General features: G+C 39.3%; 1 protein-coding gene across 2 annotated transcripts in view; it reads left to right on the top strand.

The window, feature by feature from the left end:
- AP1S2 (adaptor related protein complex 1 subunit sigma 2) overlaps positions 1-24,232 on the top strand; it is a 154,544-nt gene that overhangs the window by 59,482 nt on the left and 70,830 nt on the right. Inside the window, exon 5 of one of the 2 annotated variants that reach the window (XR_008401329.1) lies at positions 19,536-19,631. The exons of the other annotated variant lie outside the window; for it this stretch is intronic. The gene's annotated coding sequence lies outside the window, so the exon portion shown is untranslated. The remainder of the gene's footprint in view (positions 1-19,535; positions 19,632-24,232) is intronic. 2 annotated transcript variants of the gene reach the window in all.

The raw sequence follows: 24,232 nt of genomic DNA, 5'->3' as shown, positions 1-24,232 counted from the left end.
CCCACCCAAGCGACGCCTGGTTCTTCAACCGCGTCGAATTCCTTTACTCTGCAGGATATGGCTGCAGTTATGTCAACTACCCTTACAGAGGTATTATCTAAGTTGCCAGTGTTACAGGGTAAACGCAGTAGAACAGACGTCAATGTGAATACTGAGTCCTCTGATGCTTAATTGGCTATTTCCGATGTACTCTCACAGGGATCTGATTTGGGGTTCAGGGAACTCCTGTCTGAGGGGGAACTTTCCGATTCGGGAAGTGCGTTACCTCAGACAGACTCGGACGTCATGTCCTTTAGATTTAAGCTTGAACACCTCCGCCTGTTACTTCGGGAGGTTTTAGCGACTCTGGATGACTGTGACTCTATTGTGGTACCACCAGAGAAATTGTGTAAAATGGACAAATACTTAGAGGTACCTGCTTACACTGATGTTTTTCCGGTTCCTAAGAGAATCTCAGAGATTATTAAGAGGGAATGGGACAGACCGGGTATCCCATTCTCACCCTCTCCTAATTTCAAGAAAATGTATCCCATATCTGACACTGTTCGGGACTCTTGGCAGACAGTCCCTAAGGTGGAAGGAGCTATATCTACCCTGGCTAAGCGTACAACTATTCCTATTGAGGACTAAAGACCCTATGGATAAGAAATTGGAGGGTCTTCTAAAGAAATTGTTTATTCATCAGGGTTTCCTTTTGCAACCAACGGCCCGCATTGTACCAGTTACCACTGCGGCGGCCTTCTGGTTTGATGCTTTAGAAGACTCTTTTAAGACTGAGACTCCTTTAGAGGATATTTTAGATAGAATTAAGGCTCTTAAGCTGGCTAATTCTTTTATTAAAAGAAAAAAACAGTTTACCGGTATCGGCGCTTAGGTCCTGGTAGTTGGTCAGAATAACTTGTAGATGGTGAGGGGTAAATACTGAGAATTGAAAAGCCGGTTATATTAATCTTAGTTAATGGTGAAGATCCACAGACTGGCTGTTGTAGAAAAACAAGCTGATGATCCCGTAACCTCTGTTATTCAGATCCGGGTGTGCTGCTGCCCGTAGTGGAAGGTGTGTGCTCTCAGGTGACACCCAATCAGGAACAGGAACTAGGACAGAGTAGAAGACAGGCGCAGCCCAATTCAAGTGTAGAATAATTTATTAGGACATAAGTGCAAGTACACAATACATACTTACAAACGTTTAGAAGATAAAACAGCAATATGGGTTTAAAATAATCCCTCCAGTTAGGTAATAGAATTCACAGCCCAGGCACGAACATCTCAGTCGGATAATACCAAGTCTGGGTGAGAGGTGCTGGAACTAAAATTACTCCTGGTGGTATAATAAAAAACTCTACGTACGTTTCGTCTGAGTTCGCTCAGACTTTTTCAAGAGTATAATAAAAATGAGCTGAATGCAACACAGGGCTCAAACCAGCTTTAAAAAAGAGCCACTGTGATTGGAAAAAAGGTTCCCAGCCAATCATTAATCCTGCTGTGTGTGCATAATTAATTTGAAAGGCTGAGTCCAATATCAGTTTAACAAGATCCTAATAGTGACAACTATTGCACAAGCTAGCTCCCAGCAGAACATACAAAATCTATGTTACCAATTATATCAATATAATCCCTTTAAAAAGTTCTTAATAGAGACATTTCTAAAAAAGCCTAAAGCAGGTACGTAAAATTTACCTAATGATACAAGATGCTTAGAAGAATATGCATAAAAGAATATACATTTACCCTAAAAATTACAATTGAAATAAAATTGAAATAAAAATTGGAATAAAGAAGTTGAAATGAAAAACACACTTACATGTATATATATATGAGTCCATCACTCAAATGCTAAGTGTACATGAAACCTCTTGCAAATATGTGGTACCAAATAAAAACATTTTTTTGATTCCTCCATTCCCTAAATGAAGGCTGTGTGTACCATAAGATGTGTCTAACAAAGGATTGAAGTTATTTCCGTTCACAGCTCCCTGTTGTTGTTAAAAATTAAAGTTAAAGTTAGATGTCACATAAAAGCTTGTAAGTCTAAATCCACGTTAAGACCGTGAGGCTGCATAGAGTCAAGTTGGTAAATCCAATATGACTCCCTGCGTCTCAATGTGAGGAGTCTATTAGGATATTTGTTTACTGGAATCCAGTCTATTATTTGTATTTTCAAAGAACTAGGGTCTTTGTTATGGTACAGCCTAAAATGTTCTGATACACTATGTGTAGTCATACCTATCTTTATGTTATTGACATGCTCACTGAGTCTGGTGCGTACGTTCCTTTTTGTTCTACCAATATAAATAAGGTTGCATTTACAACTGAGAAGATAAACGGCATAGTTGGTGCCGCAATTGCTTTTATATTTCATTGTAAATTATTTAGATCCATTATAATTTGTAAAGGAATTGCCTGTTTTAATGTGACTACACATTCCACACCTACTCACCCCACATCTAAATGTTCCTGGTTTTTGTTCTAGCCAGGTTGTTGGAGCGATTTTGTCTCTCGTGGCATTACGTAATTTGGTGGGAGCTAGAATATTTTTCAGATCTCTATTCTTCCTGAAAGTCACTAAAGGGGTTTCATATAGGGTAGCTCCTAAGATAGGATCTGCTTTTAGTATTCCCCAATGTTTTTTTAAAACATTTTGAATGTCTCTGCTGCCTTGATTGTATGTGGTGACAAATCTGACTTCCCTATTTGGATTGCTCTTCTTCTGTGTAGCTGTATCTTTAGGTTGTAAAATGCTTGTCCTATCCATGATTCTGACCCTGTCTTTTGCTTTTTGTAAGTCTTTCGGATCATAGCCTTTCTCCTTGAACCTGTTATCCAAAATTGCTTCCTCTCTATAGTAGTCAGTGTCTTTGGTGCAGTTCCTTTTAATCCGCTGGTACTGACCTAACGGGATATTGGTTTTCCACCTTGGTAGGTGGCCGCTTTTTGCGTTCAAAAACCCATTTTTATCTGTGGGTTTACGATAATTGGAGACTGCTATTTTCTTATTCTCATCCACAAACAACACTAAGTCTAGGAATTCCACTTTTTGTTTGTCTATTTTAGAAGTAAATTTTAGATTGTAATCATTATTGTTCATGTGGTTCAACAATTCCCCACAGCTAGTTTCTGACCCCCTCCAAATCATCACGATATCATCTATATACCGATGGTACTTGATCAGATTACTGCTGTGGGGATTGTTGGCCCAAATGTACTTAGATTCAAAATTATCCATGTAAATATTGGCATACGATGGGGCAAATGTAGTCCCCATCGCAGTCCCCTGTATCTGACAATAAAATTGTTTTTCAAAAACAAAATAATTATGATTCAATATGAATCTAATACCCATTAGGATAAAGTCTAAATGTTTTTGAGCAAAATCAGCGTTATGTAGTGTCTCCTGTACCGCCTTGACTCCTGAGTCATGAGGGATGCAAGTATACAAGGAGGACACGTCACATGTTATCCACATATAGTCATCTTGCCACTCAAATCCCTCAAAAATGTTGATGGTGTGTAGGGTATCTCTCAGGTAGGCCTTAGTTGATTTAACTAGGGGTTGAAGGTAGTGATCAATGTAGACCGAAAGATTGTTGGTGAGGGAACCTATACCCGATATGATCGGCCTACCTGGAGGTGCTACTAAGGTTTTATGCACCTTAGGCAAGTGATAAAAAGTGGGTATTGATGGATGCAGTTCCATTAAATAATTAAATTCATCATTGTTTAAAATATCATTGTTTTTTGCATCCTTCAAGATCGAAAGAAGTTCTTTTTTATATTTTTGAGTGGGATCAAAATATAATTTTTTGTAAGTTTGGGTATCACTAAGAATATTACTAGCCTCCTGGAGGTAGTCGCATCTGTTTTGTACGACGACTCCTCCCCCCTTGTCTGCTGCTCTTATTATGATATTATTATTTTTTTGAAGCAATTTTAGAGTATTTCTTTCCTGTGTGGAAAGATTATCATTATATTTGGTTACCCAAGTTTTGTCTTTAGTTTCCCATAGTTTTTTTAGATCACTACAGACTAGTCTATTAAAGGTGCTAATGTATTCACCCTGGGCTGAATAGGGGTAGAAGCTCGATTTTCTCTTTAAGTTACTATGCTCAATTGTGTCCTTTGGTTCATGAATAGAAAGATCTCCCAAATCTTGATCCTCTGAGGACATGGGGTTTACATCTATGTCATTATGTTGCAATTCATTAAGAACCCCTATAGTTTTATAGTCGTTCTCATTAAAACTAATCTGTACTGGATTATATATTTTTTTGGGGTACTTTTAATGAAATATCTTTTAAGAGTGAGATTGCGGATATACTTTTGTATATCTATATAAGTCTGAAACTTATCTGGTGCTGATTTGGGGGCAAAATTCAGCCCTTTGGCTAGAAGGTTGACTTCATTAACACTGAGGGTTATGCTTGACAAATTGAAAATGTTGGCCTTATTTTTCTCTATCTCATCCTTTTTGGATTTATGTCTCTGAACCTTTCTCCCCCCTCTACATCCCCGCTTCCTCTCCTTCTTTTTCCAGGGGTGACTTTTAAATGTTGGAAATTTATGTTTTCTGTTTCTTTTAAGTTTCGAAACCTTGTTGTTGGGGGGATGGCCAGATCTAAAAAACCCAATTCATGACTATTGTTAAAAGTAGGATCACCATTAGGATAGTGGGACCTATGAGGGTGGACCTGTGTCTTAGGTTTGGCTCCTTGTCTATTCCAACTTTCATCCCTATAATTTCCCTCCCCATGTGTTTCTAAAGTTTGATATCTATTAGCAGAACAAAAGCTATTTACTGAATTTGAATGGGAACCTTGTTTGGCATAATTATTGTGTTGTTTCTCAGAGTGTTTCAGGAAGGGTGGAGTGAAGTGGCTAGATCTATTTTGACGCCAGGTGTGATGAATAGGCGTTGACAATGTTCTACTATTATTGTTACTAGCATAGGGTAATTGATCCCTAGGGCCTTGGTGGCTATGTTTCTGTTTATTAGGTTGTTTGTTATAACCCCCATCCGTCCTCTTGGGAGTATTATTATATGTACTCTTATTATTCTTCATGTTGATATTATTATATGAATTGTATGTGTCCCTGGTATGGGTATGTGTTCTAATCATGTGATCAGTTGTTGTTGCAGATCTGGTTTTATTGGTATCACTATTCCTATGAGTTTCATGATCTTGGTTGTTAGTATTCAAGTGTTTCACCTTATAGTCATAGACTCGATCATTTTTAACATACAATCAAGGCAGCAGAGACATTCAAAATGTTTTAAAAAAACATTGGGGAATACTAAAAGCAGATCCTATCTTAGGAGCTACCCTATATGAAACCCCTTTAGTGACTTTCAGGAAGAATAGAGATCTGAAAAATATTCTAGCTCCCACCAAATTACGTAATGCCACGAGAGACAAAATCGCTCCAACAACCTGGCTAGAACAAAAACCAGGAACATTTAGATGTGGGGTGAGTAGGTGTGGAATGTGTAGTCACATTAAAACAGGCAATTCCTTTACAAATTATAATGGATCTAAATCATTTACAATGAAATATAAAAGCAATTGCGGCACCAACTATGCCGTTTATCTTCTCAGTTGTAAATGCAACCTTATTTATATTGGTAGAACAAAAAGGAACGTACGCACCAGACTCAGTGAGCATGTCAATAACATAAAGATAGGTATGACTACACATAGTGTATCAGAACATTTTAGGCTGTACCATAACAAAGACCCTAGTTCTTTGAAAATACAAATAATAGACTGGATTCCAGTAAACAAATATCCTAATAGACTCCTCACATTGAGACGCAGGGAGTCATATTGGATTTACCAACTTGACTCTATGCAGCCTCACGGTCTTAACGTGGATTTAGACTTACAAGCTTTTATGTGACATCTAACTTTAACTTTAATTTTTAACAACAACAGGGAGCTGTGAACGGAAATAACTTCAATCCTTTGTTAGACACATCTTATGGTACACACAGCCTTCATTTAGGGAATGGAGGAATCAAAAAAATGTTTTTATTTGGTACCACATATTTGCAAGAGGTTTCATGTACACTTAGCATTTGAGTGATGGACTCATATATATATACATGTAAGTGTGTTTTTCATTTCAACTTCTTTATTCCAATTTTTATTTCAATTTTATTTCAATTGTAATTTTTAGGGTAAATGTATATTCTTTTATGCATATTCTTCTAAGCATCTTGTATCATTAGGTAAATTTTACGTACCTGCTTTAGGCTTTTTTAGAAATGTCTCTATTAAGAACTTTTTAAAGGGATTATATTGATATAATTGGTAACATAGATTTTGTATGTTCTGCTGGGAGCTAGCTTGTGCAATAGTTGTCACTATTAGGATCTTGTTAAACTGATATTGGACTCAGCCTTTCAAATTAATTATGCACACACAGCAGGATTAATGATTGGCTGGGAACCTTTTTTCCAATCACAGTGGCTCTTTTTTAAAGCTGGTTTGAGCCCTGTGTTGCATTCAGCTCATTTTTATTATACTCTTGAAAAAGTCTGAGCGAACTCAGACGAAACGTACGTAGAGTTTTTTATTATACCACCAGGAGTAATTTTAGTTCCAGCACCTCTCACCCAGACTTGGTATTATCCGACTGAGATGTTCGTGCCTGGGCTGTGAATTCTATTACCTAACTGGAGGGATTATTTTAAACCCATATTGCTGTTTTATCTTCTAAACGTTTGTAAGTATGTATTGTGTACTTGCACTTATGTCCTAATAAATTATTCTACACTTGAATTGGGCTGCGCCTGTCTTCTACTCTGTCCTAGTTCTAATTCTTTTATTACAGATGCCGCCTTTCATATTGCCAAGTTGGCGGCTAAGAATGCTGGATTTGCTATTTTAGAGCGTAATGGTTAAAATATTGGTCTGCTGATGTGTCATCTAAGTCAAAGCTTTTGGCTATTCCTTTCAAAGGGAAAACCCTATTCGGGCCTGACTTGAAAGAAATCATTTCTGATATTATGGGAGGTAAGGGTCATCTCCTACCTCAGGATAGAACTGCTAAACTGAGGGGTAAACAAAATAATTTTCGTTCCTTTCGGAACTTTAATAAGTGTCCCCTCTTCATCCTCTTCTTCCGCCAAGCAGGAAGGGAATTTTGCGCAAGCCAAGTCCATCTGGAGACCCAACCAGGCTTGGAACAAGGGTAAACAACCCAAGAAGCCCGCTGCTGCTACCAAGACAGCATGAAGGTTCGGCCCCCGATCCGGGACCGGATCTAATAGGGGGCAGACTTTCTCTCTTTGCCAAGGCTTGGGTAAGAGATGTTCAGGATCCTTGGACACTGGAAATCGTGTCCCAAGGGTATCAGCTGGAATTCAAAAGTTCTCTCCCAAGGGGGAGGTTTCTTCTTTCACAAATGTCTGCAGACCAGACAAAAAGAGAGGCGTTCTTACGTTGTGTAAAAGACCTCTCTACTATGGGAGTAATTCGTCCCGTTCCAAGACTGGAACAGGGACAAGGGTTTTACTCAAATCTTTTCGTGGTCCCCAAAAAAGAGGGCACGTTTCGACCCATTTTAGATCTAAAGATTCTAAACAAGTTTCTCAGAGTCCCATCCTTCAAAATGGAGACTATTCGAACAATTCTGCCATTGATCCAGGAGGGTCAATATATGACCACCGTGGACTTAAAGGATGCATACCTTCTTATTCCTATCCACAAGGATCATCATCATCAGTTCCTACGGTTTGCCTTCCTGGACAAACATTTTCAGTTTGTGGCTCTTCCCTTCAGGTTGGCCACAGCACCCAGGATCTTCACAAAGGTTCTAGGGTCCCTTCTGGCGGTTCTCAGGCCGCGGGGTATTGCAGTGGCGCCTTATCTGGATGATATCCTGGTCCAGGCGTCGTCTTACCATCTGACAAAGTCTCATACAGACATGGTTCTGTCCTTTCTGAGGACTCATGGGTGGAAGGTGAATCTAGAAAAGAGTTAATTAATTCCACAAACCTAGGTTCCCTTCTTGGGAACTCTAATAGATTCCATATCCATGAAAATTTTCCTGACAGAGGTCAGAAAGTTAAATATTCTGAATACATGCCGAGCCCTTTAGTCCAATCCTCGGCCATCAGTGGCCCAGTGCATGGAGGTAATTGGATTGATGCTGGCGGCAATGGACATCATTCCGTTTGCTCGTTTTTAATCTCAGGCCACTACAGCTGAGCATGCTCAGACAGTGGAATGGAGATTATGCAAATTTGTCTCCTCAGATAGATCTGGATCAGGAGACAAGAGACTCTCTTCTTTGGTGGTTGTCTCAGGATCATCTGTCCCAAGGGACGTGTTTTCGCAGACCCTCGTGGGTGATAGTGACAACGGACGCCAGCCTTCTAGGTTGGGGTGCAGTCTGGAATTCCCTGAAGGCTCAGGGTGTGTGGACTCAATCGGAGTCTCTTCTTCCAATCAATATTCTGGAATTGAGAGCAATTTTCAATGCGCTTCAGGCGTGGCCTCAGTTGGCTTCGTCCAAATTCATTCGCTTTCAGTTGGACAACATCACAACTTTGGCTTACATCAATCATCAGGGAGGAACAAGGAGTTCCTTAGCGATGACCGAATTATCCAAGATAATTCGGTGGGCGGAGACCCACTCTTGTTATCTGTCAGCAATCTACATCCCAGGAGTGGACAACTGGGAAGCAGACTTTTTAATCAGACAGACGTTTCATCCAGGGGAGTGGGAACTCCATCCAGAGGTCTTTGCCACGCTGATCCTCAGATGGGGCAGACCGGAGTTGGATCTGATGGCATCTCGTCAGAATGCCAAGCTTCCAAGATACGGATCCAGGTCAAGGGATCCTCAGGCCGAACTGATAGATGCCTTGGCAGTGCCTTGGTCGTTCAACCTTGCTTATGTGTTTCCACCGTTTGCTCTCCTTCCCTGGGTGATTGCTCGAATCAAACAGGAGAGGGCTTCATTAATTCTAATCGCGCTTGCGTGGCCTCGCAGGACTTGGTATGCCGATCTAGTGGACATGTCCTCTCTGCCGCTGTGGAAGCTTCCATTGAGCCAGGACCTTCTCATTCAAGGACCCTTCCAACACCCAAATCTAGTTTCTCTGCAACTGACTGCTTGGAGATTGAACGCTTGATTTTCTCTAAGCGGGGGTTCTCTGATTCGGTCATTGATACGTTGATTCAGGCACGTAAGCCTGTAACTAGAAAGATCTATCATAAGATATGGCGTAAATATCTTTGTTGGTGTGAATCCAAGAAAGGGTTATCAGCGAGTTCCTTAAAGGGACAAATCTCAGATGTTTAGTCTTTTTGTCAGGCTCCAACCAGAATTAAGCCTGTGTTTAGACCAATTGCTCCACCCTGGAGTTTGAATTTAGTTCTTAATGTTCTTCAAGGGGTTCCGTTTGAACCCATGCATTCCATAAATATTAAGTTGTTATCTTGGAAAGTTTTATTTTTGGTTGCTATTTCTTCTGCTCATAGAGTTTCTGAGCTTTCAGCATTACAATGTGATTCGCCTTATCTTATTTTCCATTCTGATAAGGTGGTTTTACGTACCAAACCTGGTTTCCTTCCTAAGGTTGTTTCTAATAAGAATGTTAATCAGGAAATTGTTGTTCCTTCATTATGTCCTAGCCCTTCTTCTAAGAAGGAGCGTATGTTGCATAACTTGGACGTGGTCCGTGCCCTGAAGTTTTACTTGCAGGCGGCTAAGGATTTCCGTCAATCTTCTTCATTATTCATTGTCTTTTCTGGAAAGCGTAGGGGTCAGAAAGCTACGGATACCTCTCTTTCTTTTTGGCTGAAGAGTATCATCCGTCTGGCATATGAGACTGCTGGACAGCAACCTCCTGAAAGAATTACGGCTCATTCTACTAGGGCTGTGGCTTCCTCATGGGCATTTAAAAATGATGCTTCTGTTGAACAGATTTGCAAGGCTGCAACTTGGTCGTCTCTTCATACTTTTTCAAAATTTTACAAATTTGATACTTTGCTTCTTCTGAGGCTGGTTTTGGGAGAAAGGTTCTTCAAGCAGTGGTGCCTTCCGTTTAGGTCCCTGTCTTGTCCCTCCCGTTTCATCCGTGTCCTGTTGCTTTGGTATTGTATCCCACAAGTAAGGATGAAATCTGTGGACTCGTCATATTTTGTAGAAGAAAAGGAAATTTATGCTTACCTGATACCTGATAAATTTATTTCTTCTACGATATGACGAGTCCACGGCCCTCCCTGTCATTTTTTAAGACAGGTATATATTTTTGTTAAACTTTAGTCACCTCTGCATCTTTGGCTTTTCCTTTCTCTTCCTCACTTCGGTCGAATGACTGGAGGTGGAGGGAAGGGAGGAGCTATATATACAGCTCTGCTGTGGTGCTCTTTGCCACTTCCTGTTAGCAGGAGGATAAATCCCACAAGTAAGGATGAAATACGTGGACTCGTCATATCGTAGAAGAAATACATTTATCAGGTAAGCATAAATTTCCTTTTTGTGTTTCATGTCCCTTATAAAGTAAGAGCCAAAGAAGCAGTGCTCTAGTGGTCCATAGCTGAATATAAACAGTTGGCTAATAAGGAGTGGCATATGTGCATAGCTACCAGTCATGAGCTAGGTTCAGTTATGGAGAAGTGCATTGCTGCTCTAGAACTGTCTTTAAAGTAACAGTAAACTTTTTTTTTTTTTTTTTTTTTTTTTTACATTATTGTGCAAGATATACACAGGTAAAGAGGATATTATGAGACTCACTTTTCTTTTACAAGATATACCGAGTCTGCGGTTTCATCCTTGTGGGATATAATCCTCCTGCTAACAGGAAGTGGCAAAGAGCACCACAGCAGAGCTGCTATATAGCTCCTCCCTTAACTCCTCCCCCAGTCATTCTCTTTGCCTATGCTAGCAATAGGAAGGGTAAAGTTAAGAGGTGATAAAATAACAGTTTTTTTGTTTCTTCAATCAAGAGTTTTTTTATTTTAAATGGTACCGGAGTGTACTATTTTTCCTCAGGCAGAACATGGAAGAAGAATTCTGCCTTGAGTCTGATGATCTCGGCAGTTGTAACTGAGATCCATGTTTGCTTCCCACAAGATAACTGAGGAATACAGAGGAATCTTCAGTGTGGGGAACGGTTCCCACAAGATGACTGAGGTATACAGAGGAATCTTCAGTGTGGGGAACGGTTGCTGCTGCACGCAGCTTTGAGGTATGTGCAGTCTATTTACATATTCTGAGAAGACCTGGTTCAGAATGGCAGACATATTATGTGCATACTGGAGGGGTAAGCAGTAATCTGGATACAATGGGACTGGTCCCCTGTGTATAATACCTTTGTGAGACACCGTACGGTTTTTGCACCTAAGGGCTTGGTTAGACACTGAGACAGCCTGGTAGACTTGATATTTATTAAAGACGTACAGGGCTACATGTTATCTTTACTTGGGGCTTCCACATGGCACTTATTTTTGCTTTAGGCACTTGCCTTTACTAAAACCGCTTTCCATGCGGCCAGTTATGTTTTTTCTCCCATCGTACATGATGGGCAGGGCCTAATTTTCGCTCCTCAGTGCACAGTTAGAACCGGAGATACAGCAAGCATTTTACTCCGGGTGTGAGACAGATTACATGATTTGACAATCAGGAACGTCCATTTCAATACTGAAGGTGCAGTAAAAATTTAAACGTCTTAGTGTAAGGTTTTTTTTGCTGGTGGGCCTAGCAGTACTTTATATGTGTTAAAATCGTCCCTTACTTGGGGTGCAATATCCGATGGCATATTAGGTGCTTTCCCTATCAAAATTTTTAATTTTGCATAACGTTTGTGCACTTTTGGAAATCTGTGTACACTTTTTTTCCTTAAAGGTACAGTAACGTTTTTTTCAAGAATTGTTTTTCTCAAATAATAAAGATTGTTAAAGACTTGTGCTGTTATTATCAGTCTGTTCAACATGTCTGACATTGAAGAAAGTCAGTGTTCTATGTGTTTAGAAGTCGTTGTGGAACCACCCTTACATTGTGTCCTCCTTGTACTGAAATGGCCTTACACTGTAAAGACCATATTTTAGGTAATGTAAATGTGTCTAAAGATGATTCTCAGTCTGAAGAGAACCAGGACATGCCTCCTAATTCTTCCCAAGTATCTCAACCTCTAACGCCTGCATAAGAGACGCCAAGTACTTAGAGTGCCTCTACTTCCTTTACTTTGCAAGATATGGCGGCAGTAATGTCTACTACCCTTACAGAGGTATTGTCCAAACTGTCAGGTTTACAGGGTAAACGCCAGAGGTCAGATAGGAATGATACTGAACCCTCTGACGCCTTAGTGGCTATTTCCGATGTTAACTCCCAATGCTTTGATTTGGGGGTTAGGGATTTTATGTCTGAGGGGGAAATTTCAGAGTCAGGAAATGTATTACCTCAGACGGATTCGGACTTCATGTCCTTTAAATTTAAATTAGAACACCTCCGCTTATTGCTCAGGGAGGTTCTGGTGACTCTGGATGATTGTGACCCGATCACGATTCCCCCAGAAAAATTGTGTAAAATGGACAAATATTTGGAAGTTCCCACTTACACGGATGTCTTTCCGGTTCCTAAGAGTATTTCGGAAATTGTTAAGAAGGAATGGGATAGACCAGGTATACTGTTTTCTCCCCCTCCTAATTTTAGGAAAATGTTTCCCATCTCTGACATCATGCGGGATTTTTGGCAATTGATTCCCAAGGTGGAGGGAGCTATATCTACTCTAGCTAAAAGTACAACTATACCCATTGAGGACAGTTGTGCTTTTAAAGACCCTATGGATAAAAAATTAGAAGGTCTTCTAAAGAAAATTTTTGTTCACCAGGGTTTTCTCTTACAGCCTATAGCTTGCATGGTTCCAGTAACTACTGCAGCTGCTTTTTGGTTTGACGCCCTGGAAGAATCTCTGAAGGTTGAGACACCTTTAGAGGACATTTTAGACAGAATTAAGCTAGCTAATTCCTTTATGACTGATGCTGCTTTTCAAATTGCAAAATTAGCAGCAAAAAACGCAGGCTTTGCCATTGTAGCGCGTAGAGCGTTATGGTTAAAGTCTTGGTCGGCCGACGTTTCGTCTAAATCTAAGCTTTTGTCTATTCCCTTCAAAGGTAAGACCCTATTTGGGCCTGAACTGAAGGAAATAATCTCTGACATTACTGGAGGTAAGGGTCACGCCCTACCTCAGGACAAGCCCCTCAAGATGAGGGGTAAACAAAATAATTTTCGTTCCTTTCGAAATTATAAAGGAACATCCTCTGCTTCCTCTTCCGCCACTAAGCAGGAAGGGAACTTAGCGCAATCCAAGGCAGTCTGGAGACCTAACCAGGCCTGGACTAAGGGTAAACAAGTCAAGAAGCCTGCTGCTGCTGCCAAGACAGCATGAAGGGGCAGCCCCAGATCCAGGACCAGATCTAGTAGGGGGCAGACTCTCTCTTTCTTTGCTCAGGCTTGGGCAAGGGATGTACAGGATCCCTGGGCATTGGAAATTGTGACCCAGTGGTATCAGTTGGAATTCAAGGACTTTCCCCCAAGGGGAAGATTTCATTTTTCAAGATTGTCTGTAGACCAGACAAAAAGAGAGGCGTTCTTACGCTGTGTAAAAGACCTCTACACAATGGGTGTAATTTGCCCAGTTCCAGATCGGGAACAAGGGCAGGGGTTCTATTCAAACCTATTCATGGTTCCCAAAAAAGAGGGAACCTTCAGACCGATTTTAGATCTCAAATGTCTAAACAAGTTTCTCAGAGTCCCATCGTTCAAGATGGATACCATTCGTACAATTCTGCCTATGATCCAGGAGGGTCAATACATGACCACGGTGGACCTGAAGGATGCGTATCTCCACATCCCTATCCACAAGAATCATCATCAGTTCCTGCGATTTGCGTTTCAGGACAAACATTATCAGTTTGTGGCCCTTCCCTTGGGGTTGGCCACGGCTCCTAGGATCTTCACAAAGGTTCTGGGGTCTCTTCTAGCGGTTCTCAGGCCGCGAGGCATAGCAGTGGCGCCCTATCTGGACAATATCTTGATCCAGGCGTCAACATTTCATCTGTCCATATCTCACACGGACATCGTGTTGTCATTTCTGAGAACTCATGGTTGGAAAGTGAATGTAGAAAAGAGTTCACTAGTTCCACAGACAAGAGTTCCATTTCTGGAAACTCTGATAGACTCAGTAAACATGAAAATGTTTCTGACAGAAGTCAGAAAATCAAAGATTCTGAATACTTGCAGGGCTCTGCAGTCGATTCATCGGCCATCAGTGGCTCAGTGTATGGAAGTCATCGGACTTATGGTAGTGACAATGGATATCATTCCGTTTGCTCGCTTTCATCTCAGACCACTATAACTTTGCATGCTCAGTCAGTGGAATGGGGATTATGTGAACTTATCTCCTCAGATAAATCTGGACCAGGAGACCAGAGACTCTCTTCGGTGGTGGTTGTTGCAGGACAATCTGTCCCAAGGGATGTGCTTCCGCAGGCCATCTTGGGTGATAGAAACGACGGACGCCAGTCTTCTGGGCTGGGGTGCAGTCTGGAATTCCCTGAAAGCTCAGGGTGTGTGGACTCAGGCGGAGTCTCATTTACCAATCAATATTCTGGAACTGAGAGCGATTTTCAACGCGTTGCTAGAGTGGCCTCAGTTGGCTTCGGCAAAATTCATAAGATTCCAGTCGGACAACGTCACGACTGTGGCGTATATCAATCATCAGGGGGGAACAAGGAGTTCTCTAGCGATGATAGAAGTATCAAAGATAATTTGATGGGCGGAGGCTCACTCTTGCCATCTGTCTGCGATCTATATCCCAGGGGTAGAAAATTGGGAAGCGGATTTTCTAAGTCGTCAGACTTTTCATCCGGGGGAGTGGGAACTCCACCCGGAGGTGTTTGCGACCTTGATTCATCAATGGGGCACTCCGGAATTGGATTTGATGGCATCTCAAAAGAATGCCAAACTTCCACTTTACGGGTCCAGGTCAAGGGATCCCCAGGCTATACTGATAGATGCTCTAACAGTACCTTGGTCGTTCAACCTGGCTTATTTGTTTCCACCTTTTCCTCTCCTTCCTCGTGTGATTGCCAGAATCAAACAGGAAAAGGCTTCCGTAATTCTAATTGCGCCTGAGTGGCCATGCAGGACCTGGTATGCAGATCTAGTGGACATGTCGTCTCTACCACCGTGGAGACTGCCATTGAGAAAGGACCTTCTCATTCAAGGTCCTTTCCAACATCCAAATCTAACTTCTCTACAGCTGACTGCTTGGAGATTGAACGCTTGATTTTATCTAAGCGGGGTTTCTCTGAGCCGGTCATTGATACTCTGATTCAGGCCCGTAAGCCGGTCACTAGAAAGATTTACCATAAGATTTGGCGTAAATATCTTTATTGGTGCGAATCCAAGGGTTACTCATGGAGTAAGATTAGGATTCCTAGGATTTTGTCTTTTCTCCAAGAAGGATTGGAGAAGGAATTATCAGTTAGTTCCTTGAAGGGACAAATCTCTGCTTTATCAATTTTGCTTCACAAGCGTCTGGCAGATGTCCCAGATGTTCAGGCATTTTGTCAGGCTTTGATTAGAATCAAGCCTGTGTTTAAACCGATTGCTCCGCCATGGAGTTTGAATTTAGTTCTTAATGTTCTTCAAGGGGTTCTGTTTGAACCCATGCATTCCATAGATATTAAGCTGTTTTTAGTTGCTATCTCTTCTGCTCGAAGTGTTTCTGAGTTTTCTGCATTGCAATGTGATTCCCCTTATCTTATATTCCATTCTGATAAGGTGGTTTTGCGTACCAAACCTGGATTTCTTCCTAAGGTTGTTTCAAATAAGAATATTAATCAGGAAATTGTTGTTCCTTCTCTGTGTCCTAACCCTTCTTCTAAGAAGGAGCGTCTGTTACATAACTTGGACATGGTTCGTGCTTTGAAGTTTTACTTGCAAGCAACCAAGGATTTCCGTCAAACATCTTCTCTGTTTGTTGTTTATTCTGGAAAGCGTAGAGGTCAAAAAGTTACGGCTACCTCTCTTTCTTTTTGGCTGAAAAGCATCATCCGTTTGGCATACGAGACTGCTGGACAGCAGCCTCCGGAAAAGATTACGGCTCATTCTACTAGAGCTGTGGCTTTCACATGGGCTTTTAACAACGATGCTTCTGTCGAACAGTTTTGTAAGGCTGCGACTTGGTCCTCCCTTCATACTTTTTCCAAATTTTACAAATTTGATACTTTTGCTTCTTCGGAGGCTGTTTTTGGGAGAAAGGTGCTTCAAGCAGTGGTGCCTTCCGTTTAGGTTCCTGTCTTGGCCCTCCCTTTCATCCGTGTCCTAAAGCTTTGGTATTGGTATCCCACAAGTAAAGGATGAAACTGTGGACTCGGTATATCTTGTAAAAGAAAAGGAAATTTATGCTTACCTGATAAATTGATTTCTTTTATGATATACCGAGTCCACGGCCCACCCTGTCATTTGGGACAGGATTTTATTTTTATAAACTTCAGTCACCTCCGCACCTTGTTAGTTTTTCCCTTTCTCTTCCTATACCTTCGGTCGAATGACTGGGGGGAGGAGTTAAGGGAGGAGCTATATAGTAGCTCTGCTGTGGTGCTCTTTGCCGCTTCCTGTTAGCAGGAGGATTATATCCCACAAGTAAAGGATAAAACCGTGGACTCGGTATATCGTAAAAGAAATCAATTTATCAGGTAAGCATAAATTTCCTTTTTATACATCCAGTTTTAAATAGATTTTTTCGGTTGATTCTGCTCTGGATAAAGCTGTTGGCTGCTTTTGACCAGCATGTGAGCACGCTATACAGTAAAGTGAACAGGGAATCGTAAACAGCCATGTCAGTTGGGGCTGACAGGTGGGCTATGAAGGGGGAAATGAAGCTGCTTTGGGAAAGACCTTCCTCTTTAAATTGGCTGCATAAAAGTAAATCTCGTAATGCTCTCTTTATTTGTGCCCATGCTGCACAATAATGTAAAAAACAAATGGGGTTACTGCCTCTTTAACTATGTGTTTAAATCATTTGCAGTAGCTAAACACCTAGTTCTATGCAAGCAACTGTGAAATAAAGAAATCCTTTAACACTAGAGCATTTTCTTTTGGGACCTTTCAATTGTGAAAGGGAATATGAAGAGTCAGACCTCATAGTATTCTAAGGAGATATCAATCATAATAGACCATGTTGTACTCTCATGTACACTTAGATTTTTATCTATAGACCGTTAAGACCAAATAGTTAAATGCGTTTGGAGTTTTATTCCACTCTTACAACTTATGAAGGACATTGCCAAGTTCTTTGTTGTACAATTACTTGGTTATACAGTATGAAGTACTCAAATGTTGCAGTTTAATTCAGCATTACTTAGCGTAGAGCATAATGTTTCTGAAAAATAAATCAGAAGTTGCTGATAAAGTTGAGTTTCACTTCTGCCAAAAGATGAAATTTTATCTTGATTAAACTAATTTGTATACATTTTTTTTTAATGAATACAATAAAAAAAGCATATACGTATTAAATATATTATTAGTTATATATGTATTAGACCTCAGTTCGATGACCACTGGGCATATGCAACCAGTGTTACCATAAGTCTTTGCTTGAACAAAATGCTGAAGCGCTCACTCTTTAGAGGTTATAGAATGGCTGACGTACAAAAAATATTTGCTATAGTAGATATAAAATGTTCTCCTTGCCAAGCTTTCTCATTTACGGCCTTGTGCTTATGTCCTGTCTCCATTTTTTACAGCTTAGTTTTACCAGCTCTTAAATCCAGCACTTCAGTATTAACAGTGACAAACAGCATCTTTTCATCTGTATTTTGATGTGCATCATTTTTATTAACTTTTTTTTTTTATGTTTCTTTGTTTGTTATTTGATTTTGTTAAAAATGGGACATTAAAACTCAAAAAGAGTGAATTTCAGTTTTAAATAGTAAGATTTTTTTAAAATATTTTCTTTATTAACTTTTACTGGACACATTTTTACTATCTCTCTTTTAATGATAGCTATAAATATATGTACAATGCACCTGCATTTAACTGCTGTGCCTGCTCAGAGACCATATATTGTGTCATTGCTGGTGATTATATAGTACCGGTTGCTCTCAGAAATGCATGGGATGTAGGCACAGTAAAAGTTATCAGTGAAACAAATGATAACTTCTAGCAGAGGCATTTTTGCTAATACGTCTGTATTGAAAAACTGCTTCTATTAAAAAATGAAAAGCATTACATTTTTCTATTTTATGTTCCATTAATTATGAAATTACATTCTGTTAAAGGATGACCTTTTTGCAAAATGTCCTTATGTTCCAGTAAGCAACATGCTAACTCATGGTACCGGTTGTATTTCAACTAATTGGGGGGGGGGGACTGGTGTTATCTTTGACTTATCTTTGTGGGTCATTGTAAAACATGGCCCTTGATCATACATATTCTTATATTAGAATATTTTTGATCGCTCAGTTTACATGTTCATGTTTTTTTTTTCTTTTACATAAAAAGACATAAAAATCACCCTTTTTGTGCTGTTTTTACTGTTTGCTCAATAAAATATTTTATTGTGGCTATATGTAAACAGGTTATAGCATTAAATTGAAGATTTGTTTCTGGTATAGGTGTCAGAAACATTACAAGAAGCTGGGATTTGTGATTCAGTGCCTATACTGAAGTTGGTGTGTCTGATCCTAGTGGGATTATGTCATATGTTTGTGTAGTTAGCACTTTCTGCATCCTGTCTGTTATTAAAATGAGCCACCAAGCATAGCTCATTCTATTTCTAACATAAAAAGAGACCTTACAAGAATCACTGGAATCACTATTTTATGGGATAAATAGTGATTATTAATAATTAAAACAGCTTATAGTCTGTTAATCATTTTCTGTTTCTGACACAATCCAGGACCTTTATGTGAATATGGGCACCAAGCTGAATCGATTGACTCGCCTGTTTTCAGCCATAGTACTCAAAAAATGTGATGTGCTAATAAAAAAAGAGCTTTTTTTTTAAATTGCAATACTAATTGTCCTAAGAAAGCTACCATGAGATCATAAGAATTTTAAAAACATCTTTTTGAAGCATAATTAGAACCCACTGGGGTTGAATTTAAAGAGACGCTGTATTGCAAAAATGACATCTTATAATTAATTTGCTCATATAATTTAATTTTAGCACTAACGATCCTGCTAGCCTATGTGTTTAATACCTGCTAGTACCACTAGAGAGCCACAGAGAACTCCTGGTACCAAACAGCCACAACTGATTGACTAAACGCATAGACTTGCAGGGTTGGTAGATATTTATTTTTGCACTACAATGTCCCTTTATGAAATGGACCCCTGCTAGTTAGTATTCCAGTGCAATCTATAGGTTAATATGAATCACTGTTACTCAAGGCATTCTATGAAAGGACAATTTTCTTTTTCTTTTCTGTGTTGTTATTCAGAAGAAACCATAAGTATAAAACACATTTCCTTTTCTTTTCATTTCAACAAGCTGCTTGATTTTGTGTTTATAGACCCAGAACGAAGACTGGGGAGGTTATTCAGAGGATTCCTTATGATAGAGCACACTCGGAGGGCTTAGCCTCCCCGAACGACCGCCTAAACAGCTGGTAACTAAAGAAATGTATTGTTTTGGTGGCACAAATAAAACCGGGTGCTGTGCAGAGGTTGATGCATGATAAATAGTGCATATTTCTAGTTGAGAAGATATAACATCTTAGTTGGTATATGGTGGATTCTTGTAGCATGGCTGTATTTGGTGAGTGGTGTCTAATTTCAGCTAAGACCTGTCCATAATTTGGTTTAAGCTAACCTTACTGTTGCTATCACTATCTCTATATTCTTCACACATATACAGATGTTTCTATATTCTTTAATGCATTTTCTTTCTCATTTGTTCAATCTATTCCTTGTATATTCCCCTGTAGATTTCCATTTAGTTTCTAACATTCTTAGAAGGTGACCTATAGTCTCGTACACCCACAGTATTTTTATTTTTTTCTCTTTAAAATCTGTTTCGTAATAGAGCTGCATTGAATAGTTCAATTATGGCTTATCATTTTTGTAATACTGGTATGTACAGTTAATAGCTTTAAACTCTTAAAATCTTCTACGCTGAAGGCTTGTTAAAGAAAATCTTATTGTGGACAAGGTCTCCCATTAACGGCTTACGTTTTATTTCTTCCCTTTATGCATGGTATGGTTTTTGTTACATTGTTCTTCAGGTGCATTTTAATTGAATCCTCCATATTTCTTTTAAATATGTACTAAAGTTGAAACCGGATACACTCATGGTCTTTTTAACAGTCTCTTGGATGCTCCTTTATAACCATTATAGTTGTTGCATGATATATGAAAATGATTAAGCTCTTTTATTATTTATTTTTAATTCTGTATTGAAGAATATCGCCCTATCTGCCTAAAAAGGTAAGAGAAGCATTATTGGGTAATACGCATTTTTGTGTACTTTTTTGTTCATAGTGACTCCGTTAGAATGGATTTAGTGCTCTGGCGGTAATTGTTTGGGCAGACCTATACTCAAAAAACAGGGTAGCACAGATTCAGTGACTAAGGATTCAATCTTGTATATTTTGTAAATCGGAAGAAGATGTAGTTTATTTGGCTGATTGTTAAAACTTTTGACCCCCCCCCCCCGCCATATTTTAACACACACATAAAATGATAGTCTTCTTGCAGAACCCATGTCTAATATTGTATACATGTTGTGTCTGATTACGTTACCTAAGTAGAAAGACATTTGCAGAAATGTTCCTAAAGTCAGAGAGAAAACAACATGTTTTTCCTTATAGCAGCACAAAATTCTAGCATGGATACATTTAAAATCCCTTTCATATGAGTGAAATATTGAATTTTTTTTCTTCAACTGTTAAAACAACCACGAATAACAAACCATGATCTAGTCTAGTGTTCCTCAAGTATCCCTGACAGGCCAGATTTTCATGAGCACTGGTGAAATAATCAGCTGATTGGTGAGAGCAAGTTAATAACCATAGTTACTGACCAGCTGATAATTTCACTTGTGCTCTAGTTCAGATATCATGAAAACTGCACTGTTAGGGGTTCTTAAAGGGCCATAATAGTCAAAAAAACATCTTCTGCGACTAGTGCTGCTGATTGAATCAGTGGCGGGTTCTACTTTGCACCAGCAGTCCTCCGCAAGTCTCGATTGACACTTCTGCTGTTTGTTTAACCCCTTTGCAGGGATTAAACACACTGTAGCGTAGTCTTGATAGTTAGAGCATATCACTTTTTGTCTATTATGTCCCTTTAAAGACTGGAGTTGGGAAACACTGCCCCAGCCCACAAAGATAGACCATAATTAAAGGGAGGAGAAATAATATTGTGTAACCAAAACAAATATAAAGTACAATAACAAAGTGAAGATGTGTGAAGTCTTATTAAATGGATCTCCTGATCCGTTTGTTTAAGTATTCAGTCCATAAAGAAGTTTCTATCTATAGAGGATCCATACATTTATGGTAAGATTCAAAGAATGTATGTTTCAACATCACTCATGTTCTACAGGTTGGGTAACTTCTAATATTTAGGCATTTATTTATTTATTTTGGAGAACAGTATGTTCATAAAGGTTAACAATGAGTAGATCACCTTTTTGAGAGCACTTGGAAGTCCCTTTTTCTATGTGTAGCTACAGAAAGTTTGTAATTATTATGAGTGCTCAATAACAAGTCTGTATAAGAAAATGATTTACCATGTTGATTTTAGTAATTTAAAATAAACATTTGTTTAATTTTCCCTTTAAAAGTGAATAGCATAATGCTGAAAATTCATTATTTCTATTGATACCCAATATTTATAATTGTTTGAATTATCATTAATATCCAGCTGTATGTATTGTGTAAAATAGCAAGTTTATTTATTTTTATACCGCAATTAAGAAAACATTTTAGGTAGGATAAACTACTCAACGTATTGGCTTTGTTGTAAATTTGGATAGAGGTAATTTACCTCACTGCAATTTATTTGTCTCATTTGATGCTAGAAGTGTTTTTGTGTTATTTTATACTTGATCGAGACACTCATATTTTAAAATAGGAAATATCTGCTGTCCAAATATGCAGTGCAAAAACTGTTTCTGGATTATAAACTGCTAAATAATCTTAGAGGGGATTGAGTTTAGCAAATTCAATAACCTTCATTTAGCAAATGTAATAACCTTTATAACAGCCATTTTAATCAACAATCAATATAATAATTACACTAACCTTTCTCATTCATCTGTTACAATTTGTTGCTGACTTTCCCAGCAATAGCAATTGATTTCCACTAAGATTTAACTTAATTAATTTGATTGAAAGAATACCTGTGACCTGACCGTGTAAAACATTGCAACTTTGTGTTATATAAGAGTTTGCATTTCTTTTGTAGCCACGTCATGAATACTTTAATGTGCCTGTATATTAAAATGATTCTACACTTCATGTATGCAGAATATCAGAGGACTTACATGTGGATTGAACATGGCAAAATTTCTCTGGATTGGTGAATCCATTAAGCTTGCTTGTAGGAATAATAGCTGTTAAATAATTTGTGCTCCTTTTTATGTTTTTTTTTTTTTTTCATGTGTATTTGTTTAATTTTCCATTATACTGTAAATGTCACCACCACTTTAAAGATAATTTGTTATTCTCTTGGGGGTAATCAGTTAAAGTGATGGTAAATCCTAGTGTTTCAAAAACGCTAGGATTTACCAGCACTAAAAATAAATGGGACCTTAAGTAATGACTTTCCTTCCATATGGTGAGAGTCCACAATCTATTAATCCTGGGAATTACTCTTCCCTGCCACTAGGAGGAGGCAAAGATTTCCAAAACCCAAGAGCTCTATAAAACCCCTCCAACCTTACTGGAAACTAGTCATGTCTTTGTCTCTGCTAGAGGAAGGTGAAGAATGAACATATCCTTGTTATTCTTCCGAGAGATGGGTTCTCACACTGAGTTGACACCCGTTTCCCATAAGAGAGCAGTGTGTGCTGGAGGGATGTATTGGGAGTATGGGTAGTGACATATTTTTCACCTCATGGTAAATAGTCACAAGCCTTCCACAGGTGTCACAGAGACCTGTCCTTTGCTGCCTCCTGTTGGGTTGTCAGTATACTTCTATTCCATATCCTCTGCTGTTATGTTTCAGCACTGGTTTGGCTTTTCCTCCAGTAGTTGGATGCCTATTGGTAAGTACTATTTCTTTATTGTTAGGCACCCTATTTACCCTTTTTATGGTATATTGTGGTTTCTTTACTTGGATGATGTTTTTTGTTCAAGTTTCATCTTTTCATTTTGCAGAATCTTACGCCAACAGACTGTTGTCGTCTCTTCATCAACATGGTTGGCAGATCAATTTTCTTAAGAGTTTTCAGGTTTTGCAGTTGCTCTTTCTATAGGGTTGTTAGGTTTCATGATTGCTGTATCGGAATGCTTTTCTTTTTGCTCATTTTCACATTAGCCTCTTCAGCTTTGTATGCTTCAGCAATGATGCAGGGATCATACTCCGCTATTTCTAAAGATGTTTCTAGATCACATAACAAGTCAGTTCCTGGCATGGTGGCTGAATCATCAGCTTATTATGCAGGGGCTTCTTTTGTTTGTCCTTTCTGAACTGTGTTCTCTACAGATTCAAGTCTTTCAGGTTGGGGCCGTCTCAGTGGGCGGAAGGAGTTTAGTTTCCTCTGGAGACGAGGTTGCCTATAAATGTTCTGGAACTCTGTGCAATTTTCAGAGACTTTTCAGAGTTGGCCTCAGTTGAAAAGGGAGTTTCATCTTCATTTTTAGTCAGACAATGGGGCATATGTATCAAACTCCGTATGAAGCTTGATGCCCCGTGTTTCTGGCGAGCCTGCAGGCTCGCCAGAAACAGCAGTTATGAAGCAGCGGTCACAAAGAACACTGCTCCATAACCTGTCCGCCTGCTCTGAGCCTTCTATGGCTCTTCTACCCAGAATGATTGGCAGAATCAGGAAAGAGGAGTCATCAGTAATTCTGATTGCGCCAGCTTTGCCTCTCAGAAGTTGGTATGCACACCTAGTTCAGATATCCAGATGCCCACTTTAGTCTCTTCCTCTGCATACAGACCTTCTGTCCTAAGGTTAGTTTTTTCTATCTCTAAGCTTGATGGCGTGGAGATTAAACAGTTCTTAGGCAGAGAGATTTTTCTGAGTCTTTGTTACAGGCCT

The sequence above is a fragment of the Bombina bombina genome, chromosome 3 (genome assembly GCF_027579735.1).
Source record: "Bombina bombina isolate aBomBom1 chromosome 3, aBomBom1.pri, whole genome shotgun sequence".
Taxonomy (NCBI): Eukaryota; Metazoa; Chordata; class Amphibia; order Anura; family Bombinatoridae; genus Bombina; species Bombina bombina.
Note: the sequence above shows the minus strand (reverse complement) of the source record. Positions and strands in the feature narration are given on the sequence as shown.